At 45.5% G+C, this 11398-nt stretch overlaps 1 pseudogene; it reads left to right on the top strand.

Moving 5' to 3' along the window:
• Nucleotides 1-722: 722 nt before the first annotated feature.
• Nucleotides 723-10412, top strand: LOC103373332 (protein phosphatase 1K, mitochondrial-like; annotated as a pseudogene).
• Nucleotides 10413-11398: the final 986 nt, after the last annotated feature.

The raw sequence follows: 11398 nt of genomic DNA, 5'->3' as shown, positions 1-11398 counted from the left end.
TTGACCCCAAAAGCTCAAAAACATAAAGAACTGGACTTTTCCATATCGGCAGTTTTGCGGCTGTGTCTCAGGTGGTACAGCAGGTTGTCCTCTGATCAAAGGTTGGCGGTTCGATCCCCTCCACAGTCCAAGTGTCCTTGGGCAAGACACTGAACCCGAAGTTGCTCCCAGTGGCAGGCAGCAGCTTGCATGGCAGCTCTGTTGGCATTGTTGTGTGAATGTGTGAATGAGAAACACTGTAAAGCGCTTTGAGTGCCGCTAAGGTAGAAAAGCGCTCTATAAGTGCAGACCATTTACCATTTAAACATCAGAACTCCAGTAGCAGTTTCTGGATGTTTTCTGGTCCGCTTTTTTCTTCACTGTGGTTAATTTTTTTACTATTTACAATATAAAGTCCTGCTGCTCTGTGGAAGCAGAACATGCCGTCTATATCTACATTTCCGTTTTTCATTACCTGTCATTGTTTTTGTCATAAAGCAAGTTGGTGTGTAAATCAGTTTGTGTTATTCTCACTTTAAAAGGCTCCTCACATGGGCAGTGTCTCTGAATGAGGAATACTTTTTCTTTTGATGCTTTAAACAATTATCATCTTTCACCGAAATGGATTTTTCAATTATCAATTTAAACCTTGTTTACAGAATACCCCAACAGGAAAGTGATCTGGTGGCTCTGCAGGGTCCAGGAGTGGGTCGGTGATAGATGAAAAATGGGACAACAGACGCTCAGATGACTTCATCACCACAGAGGTCTGTCGTCATTCAGTCCAGTGGTCCTGGTTTATCTGGGAAGGGAATGATGGTGGAGGTCTTGAAGCAGACTGGTCTGTGGCACATCTCCAGTGGGGTGTTGAAAATATCAGTAAACACTGAAGACAGCTGGTCAGCACTTCAAGGTGGATGGAGACACAGAATCTGGCCCAGCTGCTTTGTGACGGTTCTGTCTCTGTTGACGTCTGTCTCCAGGATGGTGGGAGGAGTCTATGGTGGTGGAGGACGGGGGTGCAGGTGGTTGACCAGGTTCAGGTGGTTGACCAGGTTCAGGTGGTTGGCCAGGTGCAGGTGGTTGACCAGGTTCAGGTGGTTGACCAGGTGCAGGTGGTTGACCAGGTTCAGGTGGTTGGCCAGGTTCAGGTGGTTGGCCAGGTTCAGGTCTTTATTTCAGACTAAATATTGAATTTAAACCTTGTTAACAGAATAACCCAACAGGAAAGTGATCTGTGATTGCATAACATTTACATCCTAAAGTGGGATGTTGTTTCATCTTGTCCACACAAGACATTGAATAAAAACTCTTTAGGGCTCCACAGTTACATGTCTCTTGTTGTTTCTCTTTTGTTTCAGGAATCTGCCACCTGTCCAGGTGTGTTAAAGAAGCCAGCCATGTCATCTGCAATGCTGCTCAACCTGCTGCGCTGTCATCGATCCACCATCGCGAGACTAAGCTTCCTTCGATCCTTTCCAGAAGCAGCATCTGGGCAGGTGAACATGTTCTCTACATGTGTTGCTGTTGCTTTGTGCTGTAGAATGGCACAAAACACCAAAAGACCAAAAGACCACATGCTGCTCTTTTAAGACTTCCAGGAAACACGTCCTCGGCTCGTCTCCTGACAGAATGCAGCTGGATTTGCACAGGACAAAAAGGGACTGGAGGTTTAAATCCTAGCCTTTAATTATGCAAATGAACATAATTAATGAGCAACATTTCAGCATTATTCTTGTCATTATTGCATCTTTTTGATTGATTTTGTAAATGGACTCTTTGACCAGGTTTTGCATTCGACCAAGTTAAAGGTAAATGTGCTCACAGTTCTTTTGAAACATTTATTTGAAAAGTGTAAGGCTACTGTCAGATTTGTCATCATATTGCCCAGTTTTACCCAAATCCACTGTTCTTTTAGGTGGTTAAAGTCAGATTTACAAACTTCATACAATCTCTTCTCCAGAAAAAGCTCCATGTGTCACCATCTGCTGGCTCCAGTCCGTCTTTAGTCGTACATGTTGGGACAAAGTATGTCCCCCTCACATATCTTCTGATTTTGCATATTTCTGGCACACTTAAATGTTTCAGATCATCAAACTAATTATAAAATAAGACAAAGAAAACCCAAGAAAACACTAAATGAAGGTTTTTTTTTTTTTTAATGATGATTTCATTTATTGAAGGAAAAATACTATCCAGCCCACCCTGCCCTATGTGAAGAAGTAATGGCCCCCTTAGCTACCAATCTACCAAATGTCCAAATTAATTTGGTAATTTGGTGCAATTTCACCAACCACACCCTCGAATGATCACTGCCAGGCTCGTTGAAACTAAACATCACATAAATACGGCGGCTGTGTCTCAGGTGGTATAGCGGGCTGTCCTCTGATCGTAAGGCTGGTGGTTCCATCCCCTCCACAGTCCAAGTGTCCTTGGACAAGACCCTGAACCTGAAGTAGCTCTCAGTGGCAGGCAGCAGCTTGCATGGCAGCTCTGTCACCATTGGTGGATGAATGTGTGAATGAGAAACACTGTAAAGTGCTTTAGATAAAAGCTGTATAAGTGCAGACCATAAATATCACCTGTCTGGGATTGTGAAGTAGCTAAAGGGTCTCAAATAGCAGCGCATGATGCTACATTCCAGTCAGATTCAAGAACAGATGAGAAACAAAGTCACTGACATTTATCGGTCTGGAGGGTTATAAAGCCACTGCTGAGGCTCTGGACCTCTAGAGAACCACCGTGAGAGACATCAACCACTAATGGAGAACTTGGAACAGTGTGGACCTTCCCAGGAGGCAGTGCGACCGACCAGGACCATTAAAGTCTGAGAAATATGCAACAACAGAAGACATCAGGAGGCTTTTTACGGCATTGAACTGACAAGGGTTGATCAAAAAGTTGGAATGTGTTTGTGGTGCACGTTAACACCACCATGGCTCTCCACCTGCCCTGCTCACCTGTGACTTCTTCTCCTTCTGTTCAAAAATGAGATTCCAGTTGAAGGGTCTCAGCTCTTCAGAGTTGGAGCCGACATGTTTACAGGACTGCCATCAGGAGAAGCCTTTGAAGGGCCAGACCTAAAGGAGGTGCAAAGTCTCTGAACTTTCTGACCAACTCTTGTCGTATCTCACACTCCACTGATCACAGCAGGAAAACAGTGGCTCTATCTTGTTGCTTCTCCGGGTGGTCACCCTGCAGGTGGGCGGGGCCTCGTTCAGTGTTTGGGCCATGCGGCAGGCCAGCAGGTCGGCGCCCTACGACAGCAACAGCAGCGGCCGACCACAGATCTGGGACTCCTTTGGGATCTGGGACAAATGGATAGAAGAGCCGATACTGTTGCCCTCCAGTATCAGATATGGAAAACCCATCCCGCAGGTAAGTGGGAGGAGTGGGCAGATGGATGGATGAGGAGGTGGATGATGGGTCAGGGAATAAAGCAGCACGTGGATGGAAGGTTGGATTCAATGACACTGAAACGTCTGAATTCATTTCAGCAGATGTTTATGAATGTGGCCGCCCTCAGTCTGTCTCGGGTCGACAGTGCTTCTGTTTTGGGTCTCAGGAAGCAGAATGAGGACTGTCTCCGTGTCACCCGTATCCATGACAACCTGCTGTACTTTGCTGTGTTCGATGGCCACGGCGGCCCGCACGCTGCCGACTGCTGCTACACCTTCATGGAGAAGTTCATCAAGTCAGAAGCTCTAGATACGAGAGCATCAGGGATTTAACCCTTCAACGAGATTTTTTAAACCCTAACCTGTTTTGTTCCAGAGACGCTTTGGAGGAGGACGACAATCTGGAGAGAGTTCTACACAAAGCCTTTTTTGGATGTTGACAAGGCTCTGCTCACACGTCTCAGCTGTTCCAACAACGGTGAGATCTGGTGAAGAGTTCAGTCATTTACTGTAGGGAACGTTTTGTGAAATATTTTCTGCATGATTTCTCAGATTACACGTCATAAATCAAGGCAGGACAGTAAACACGAGTCACAATAATACAGTCCTTTAGTTTCCAAGTTAATTAGTTTGTTTTCTTCAAAATATTTTAATGTCAGATAGTGTGAAGGCTGCTGATGTCTTTCTGTTACTGTCCTTTATATATACCGTGTGAAACTGTGGTTGACTGTAGTGGTGATTTGTTGTCGGCTCAGTGGCGCCCTCACAGGACCTGTGGTGAGCCACTGGTACTGGTGTCGCGCCGTCAGTTCCCGAGAGGCGTGCACTTGGTAGGTTGCGGAGCGCAGCACGAGCTCATGAATGGTTGTGTTAGAAGTTTTCCTTTGTTTATTTTTGGAATATAAGTGTATAATCAGTGACATGAATGTTCGTTGGAGTGTGTGGATATGTGTGTCATTGTTTGTATGTGTTCTTTGTTTGGTGAGATTGAGAAACTCCGCAAACTATTTGGCTAGCTAGTTAACTGACTAGCTAGCTAGCTAGTTAACTGACTAGCTAGCTAGCGAACATGAGCTGAGATGACCGTGCTGCTCCTCTGCTGTGCACGAGATGCTCGAGCCCGTTGACCAGAGGTGTCCTTATTGGTGGACCCATAAAGACAGACACAACGCAGAGTCCAGAGCTGACATGTAGGTGTCAGTACGCACAATGAAAGCCAATTAAAGAGATAAAAAATAATCAATTGTAACACATAGAAGATATATTTTGTGCTTTAAAAAGTATGAAAAGGGTCTAACTCCTTTCTGTGAAGCTGTTTGCTCCTGATTTCACATCTCTCTGACTGGTTAGGGTTTGGTTTGTTGAAGCCAAAGCCCGATGTTCACTGAGGTTTTAATGCTAACGTGATGCCCTTAATGAGCATAAGAAGGGGCTGAAAGACACTTTGATCAATGACAGAACAGCAGCAGTGTCACGGTTCTGGGGGTTTGGGTCTTGTTTGTTTCGTGCTGGTGTCTCTGCTGACGTTTATCGTCCCTTTCTAATCATTTCAGAGTTCCTTACCTTCTGCTTTCCTTCCTTCGTGTGTTCTTCCTCCTTTTCCATTGTGTGTCCTGTCCTCGTTAGTTGTTGTCTGTTCCTTCGTTCTTGTGTTTGTATCGTCCTGTTTGTCTTCCTGTTCATCTGCTGATGAGTTTACTTCGTTAATCTGCCTGACTTCTTCTCATGTTCCTGTCTTCTAACTTGTTCATTTAGTTTTGTTCAACCTTTCTGTCTTCCTTTATTTCTTGCTTCAGTTGTTTCCTTCTTGTTGTTCAGGATCACGGTGGGTTCTTCCTGGACTTTGGCTTTTGTTTGTTCACACATCAACCTTTGTTGAGTGAATTTTACATTAAATAATTATAAATAAATCAATTAAACTGTATCTGTAGGTATTGCAGTCCTATTTTCATGCTATAAAAAACAAGAATTAAAAAGTCTAACTTTGGGGACCACGAACACAGTGAAAGTGTGAACAACTGAAATAGCTTCATGTTTTCATCCACTTGGTGGCTGATGGTGCATGAAAGTAGAAAGAAAAAAGCCTAAAAGTCATTTATAAATGTCTTTTCACGTTCTAATACATATTATGTCACTATACAAGCATAGGTCCATGAATAACAGTAGACTACAGTCACAGATACATAAAGTAACAGATAAATAAATAAAGTAACAGAATAAATAGGCCTAAAAATCACAAGAAGGATGAAGTGATTGATGTAATTATCTGTACGTGATGGAAAAATGGTTCAAGTTGTGGATGTGATCAATGCATGACTGAAATATCATAGCAGGAAGAATTCAAACGTCACCAAAACATGTGCTGCTAAAGTGTCTGACAGAATATAATTGACTTTATGGTCATAGTTTATAGTTTTAGGAGTCATTTAAAAACGACATCAAACTGCTGCGACTTCTCTGATGAAGGCTGAAAGAAAAAGCTGAAGTCTTGTGTATTTATTACCATGAGGTTCACACCAGGAATGAAGACAGCAGTACTTTCACCAAGTGTTCATGCATTTCTTCCTTTACAGCCTCCTTCCTGTCTGCTGGCACCATGGCAACGGTTGCTATGCTACGTGACGGCGTGGAGCTGGTGATCGGTAGCGTCGGTGACAGTCGAGCCTTGTTGTGCAGAAAGGACGAGCCATGAAGCTCAGCAAAGTCCACACACCTGAGCAAAAGGACGAGAGAATTCGGTATGAGGCTCCTCTCCCCTCTACTGGGATTACTGGAGTACTGCAGCACCTCGAGTACGATACCGGTACCACGGAGACGCACAGAACACGGGTCAGGTTTCCTCGTTGACTTACGCTGTTAGAGACCAAGTATGATGAATAAGTTAGTGATCAAACAAAATTATAATACAACCACAAAACTTCGAAAATATTTCAGTAGATATAAAAATAAAATTTGAATAAAATGGACTTTATGAATAAAAACTGAGCGTTCAACCACTCGCTGAGTCTCTAGTTCCTCAGATGTCAGGACTGGTGCCTGTTTTTACCACAGAAAGTGAAAAAAGGTTTTGAACAGTTGGTTCGACAAAACAAGCAGCTAAATGACATCAGCTTTGGATGTGGGGAGCATTTCTCAGCAGCTTTTGATGCCTTGTGAACGACTAAAGGGGATGAAGCACTCAGTCCAGTTAGCGTCGTTCACTACGTGTTCCACTCAGAGGGTGTACAGCAAACACGTGAGCATGTAAAAGGAAAAAGATGTGTCGTGGTGTCGTCTCTGCAGAGGGCGCTGCCGTCGTGGAGTACGATAACACGGCTAGTTAGCTTCACAGGTTTAGTTAAAGACAGACTGTGGACAATGACGACAGTAAAAGATGGAGACTGAGGAGCCACAGAGCACCAGAAGACAAAGGAGGCCACGACAGCATTACTCCTGATAGAAGAATGAATGGTATGTAGTTAAACCCGTGAAACAGAGACCAGTCCTGATGCTCTGCTGGCGGCACTGCAGAGGAACAGCCTCCAGTGGGATCTGACTCCAGGGTTTGTAGGAACACTTCCTGGATGAAGGTCACACTGAGGACGAGGTGGTGGAGTCCAGCATGCTGCTGGTTCACCGGACAACAGACTGACGCTGTCTTGTCGGTGTTCAGTTTCCACACATGTTAATGTTTCTGCATGTGGGAAATACAGACACACAAAGTCAGAGACACAAATGGTCCTTAAACATCACTAATCTGAAGCCAGCAGCTGCTCTGGTGTTCAGATGAGGACATCACTAAATGAAAGCAGGATGCAGCAAACCAGCCGGGTGGAGTTCTGTGGAAGCAAATATTTACACATTACAGGCTGAAGCTTCAAGCTGGAGACATGACACCCAGCTGAACTACTGACCTGCTACAAGAATAGAAGTGTGGAGAAGAACCATCATCAACCATGACCATGTAGAGGCCAAACCCAGCAGCACTTTGAACTGTGTCCATGGTTCTTTGGGAATCAGTCTTTTACCGTCAGGACCCATGATTTGTAAATGAAGAGTCAGTGGCTTGTTGTTTTAGTTGGACATGTCAAGACAGCCAAGAGGCCCAAACAAGACAGAGCCTTGAGTCCGCAGGTCTACAAGCCAACGCTTGCTGAAATGAAGCTACTGCAGATGCTTTTAGCAGCGAGAACACTTGACTGGTGCATCACAAAATGAGGTGTGACCAAAAAATCCAAAACTGATTTAAACTGGTCCTCTGTCCCTTCTGAAGTGAGCAGAGCTGCTCTTTCCCAGAGCTCCTGCTACACTTGTAATGCTGATATAAAGTCTAGAAAGTCTGGTTCTGTAAACATGTCAGCTACGTCTGTGATGAACCTCCAGAACTGGCTCCAGGTGGCTTCAACTGGAATGTAGTGCTTGAGAAGAAGAAGATGAAGTCTCAGAGAGACAGATCAGGAGAGGAGCAGGATGGAGACAACTGTGCTGTTGTGGACAGAATCTGGTGTTCATCAGCTGAGACTGTTGGAGCAGCACCATGGACCACAGTTCAGCTGGTGAATGTTCTCAGGATGTTACAGTAGAACTCTGGGTTTACAGTCGGGAGGATGTGAAAGGAAACTGCAGCAGCTCATGACCTCCTTCTCTGGTTCTTCCACTATGAAACTGCTGTTTGGTCTCTGGGTGGTAGCCACAGACCCTCCTCTGGTCACCAGGATGGTGATGCTCCACATGAAGGCTGATCATCACTGATGGTCCAGAAACATCTGGAATCAGAGACACCCCACCTGGTCTGCAGACTGATGACAGTTAGTGCTGCAGTCGGTGACTGTTTCATGACTTTCTGATCAGCCCTTGCTGGTATGAAACCCTCCCCCCATGACATCACACATCCGGTCTAGATGTTCATGTTTGTCCAGACTACCTGGTCAGGTAAGAAGTTTACAGATCCAGTCGGAAACCTCCTGAATTACTCACAGACTTGTCAGAACTGCTGTACAACCCAACATGTTTAATAAGTAAAGGCCCGGTCTGTGCTTCCATCGTAGACACCCAGCAGGGTTACAGGTTATGATGTGACTGTATTCTCTGACTCGGTCACAGTTATTGTTTATTGAATCTAAATGTATGTCAGTAATGTTGGGGGCGTGGCTTCTCACGTCAACCTGCATTTATGGGAGTGCATGTGCACGGCCTCGCGCTGAGATGCGATGTCACACGCTGACTTGGCGGCTTTTCCAGAGTTGCGTTGCCGTGGAGTTTGGATTTTACTCGTTTTGAACTGTTGGATTATCTGAAGTTACTGGAACGGGAGGACGGACCGCTTCATGGAGCTGCTGGGGACCGAACCAACGCTCACGGGAGGACTGATGCGCGGAGCCGTGAGTGAATCAGCTGTTGATGGCGTCGGCTACGTGCTACGAGTTGCTGTGAGGTGGTTCATGTGTTTGTGACCCTGCAGAGCCGTGCAGGTGGTGGAACATCTCTATGAACTGTTTGATGAACTTTACGGACTCTATTGAAAGCCGTGTCGTGTTTTGGGCTGTTTTGTGTTTGGGAATGTGCTCGAGCGTGAGGGGGAGATAAAGTAAAGAGTTTAAAGTAAAAGGCTGTGAACCGAAACGGATGCATGTGTTTGTCTATTATTCACTCCTGCTGAGAAGAGAGCCGCCCGTTTAGACTAGAAATGGGGGATGGTTGGGTTATCACGGTACCGCCTGGAGCAAATGTTGGAGCCCTTGAAGCTAACATTAGTTACAGATACTGAAATTAGAGAGCAGAATAACTGGAGCTTCTCCTCAGGATTTTAAACTCCTGCAGTCTGAGGCCTTCATGTATTTGCAAACATCTGCAACATCAAGAGCTTTCATAAGCAGACAGGAACTGATCCTGTGTTTGCGTTCAGGATCCAGACGTGCGGTGGTTTCGTGACGTGGACCAGCCTTGGCCAGGTTAACGTTAGCGGGCGGACCTAACCCTAACCCAGCATTGCAGACTTCCACCTGAAAACCAGTGGTGTCATCGCAGAGCCGGACACTCGGCGGTTCACCGTGAGTCCGTTGTCGAGTAGATTTTGTACTGGACTTCTTTAACAGGCTGCAACAGATCTGATGTGCTGATCTCTGCAGGTCCAACATGCCAGTGACTCCTTCCTGGCTTTAACCACAGATGGCATCAACTTCCTGCTCAGTGACCAGAGATCTGTGATGTCATCAACCAGTGCCAAGACCCCACAAAGGCTGCTGATGTCATCACTCAGCAGGTACACAAAAACTTTAAGTCTTTTCTGAGCTAAAAAACAAAAAACAAATCAAATAAAAACAGAAAAGCAAAAAACGTTAGTTTAACTCGCCATGTTTTAATTGAACTTAGATGTAATTTGACATAAATCAACTTGGAGCACCATTTATTTCTGTGAATGTAACATTTTGTTATTTAAGTGACCAAATGACTCGTTAGCTGTGCTTCATTTATTCAGAAACTCTTTGAGAAGAGACCTGAGAACCAGCTTCATCAACACAAGCTCCAAACAATGAAAGTCATTCAGCGAGCAGCCACACAGCAGGAAGTCCTGCAGCTCTGGAACCAGAACCACATGAAGAAGGAGGGAGATCTCAGAGACGTGGTCTGTCAGCAGGACTCAGAACCACTTTATTTATAGGGTTAGGGTTACGAAAGAAACCAGGACATATCAATATTTAGGAAGCTGCAGTCAGTCTGGATGTGCTGCATTCAAAGGATGGTCATTAAATGGATCTATGATCATACATGTGAAGCTCCAAGGATCATCTTCACTTTAAGGTGCTATGACATGACCATGAACAATCACACAGCATTAAACACAGAGCTGTCTTCCAGGCACTGCAGTACGGCTCGGAGGATAGTGCCACCATCGTCACCGTCCCATTGGGCTCCTGGGGGAACCATCAGAGCTTCACCAGCGTCTACAGCATCAGCAGGAGCTTCGCGTCCAGCGGGGGATGGGCACCAACACCTCCAAGCTCTGGCAACAGCCAGCATGACTCTGACTGGAGGGACATACAGATCTTTTTAAATGTAGAATTCACCCTCGTGAATCCATCTGAATCCACTGATGTCCAGCAGGAAACACTTTGACTCTTTCATTAACTAAATGTCGGCCGTCACCGTGTCAGAAGGCCGACACGGATTAAGTTCCAACCCACAAGCAACCATCTATGTGCACAAGACACATGACAACAGGTGTTTTGTCACTAACAGGCAGGGCTGAAACTGGGATTGTGATGTGGGAGGCTCTGGGGTGGTAGGGTTGCCATGGCGACACATCAGCAACAGTAACAGGCTAAATATTCACAATTTCACAAAAGACACGATCTCTAGATGTAAAAGACATGAACTCCAGTCAGCTTCTGGCTGCTTTCTGCTCGTAGTAATCTTCTTCACTGTAGTTAATTTTTCCCTGGAGAGGATCTGCCATCAGGGAGAACAGCGCCACCTCCAGCTCTCAGCTAGAAGTTCTGCTTTCCGCCAGACAGAACCCAGAACAACCGGGCAGATAAAACCCACAGTCAAACAGAACAGTTCCCACCCCATACTCCAATGTTGTGGTAGCAGACAATGACTCCATCTCCTCTGCCTCCCCTCCAGACCCAGAACCAGAACCACAAAGGCTCCAGTAGAGCTGGCAACAGTGACACCTGGTGGACATAAAATGATGATACCTGTTATCAGAGTGAAGCCCAAACTGTGCCCCCTTCCAACACCAGCTGCTCAATAATACAATCATACTGGAAAGAAATGCAATTTCTTACCTGAACTTATCAGAACCAGTCACAAGATCCGGTCCACTGGACAGCAGGGAAGCTTCAGCTCTGGCTGGATGATTTAAATGTGAGGGAAGTCAAATGTCAGTCACAGGTCTCCACTGTCATATCAGCAGCCTGTCACAGTTCTATAAACTCACCACAGCAGAGAGAGGTTCTGGAAAGAGAACTCACTTTGATTCCCACTCCAGAGCTGGTGAGGAGCATGGACCTTCAGAGGGACCTGTATCACAACACCAG

Source organism: Stegastes partitus, unplaced genomic scaffold (genome assembly GCF_000690725.1).
Source record: "Stegastes partitus isolate 25-593 unplaced genomic scaffold, Stegastes_partitus-1.0.2 Scaffold1956, whole genome shotgun sequence".
Classification (NCBI taxonomy): domain Eukaryota; kingdom Metazoa; phylum Chordata; class Actinopteri; family Pomacentridae; genus Stegastes; species Stegastes partitus.
Note: the sequence above shows the minus strand (reverse complement) of the source record. Positions and strands in the feature narration are given on the sequence as shown.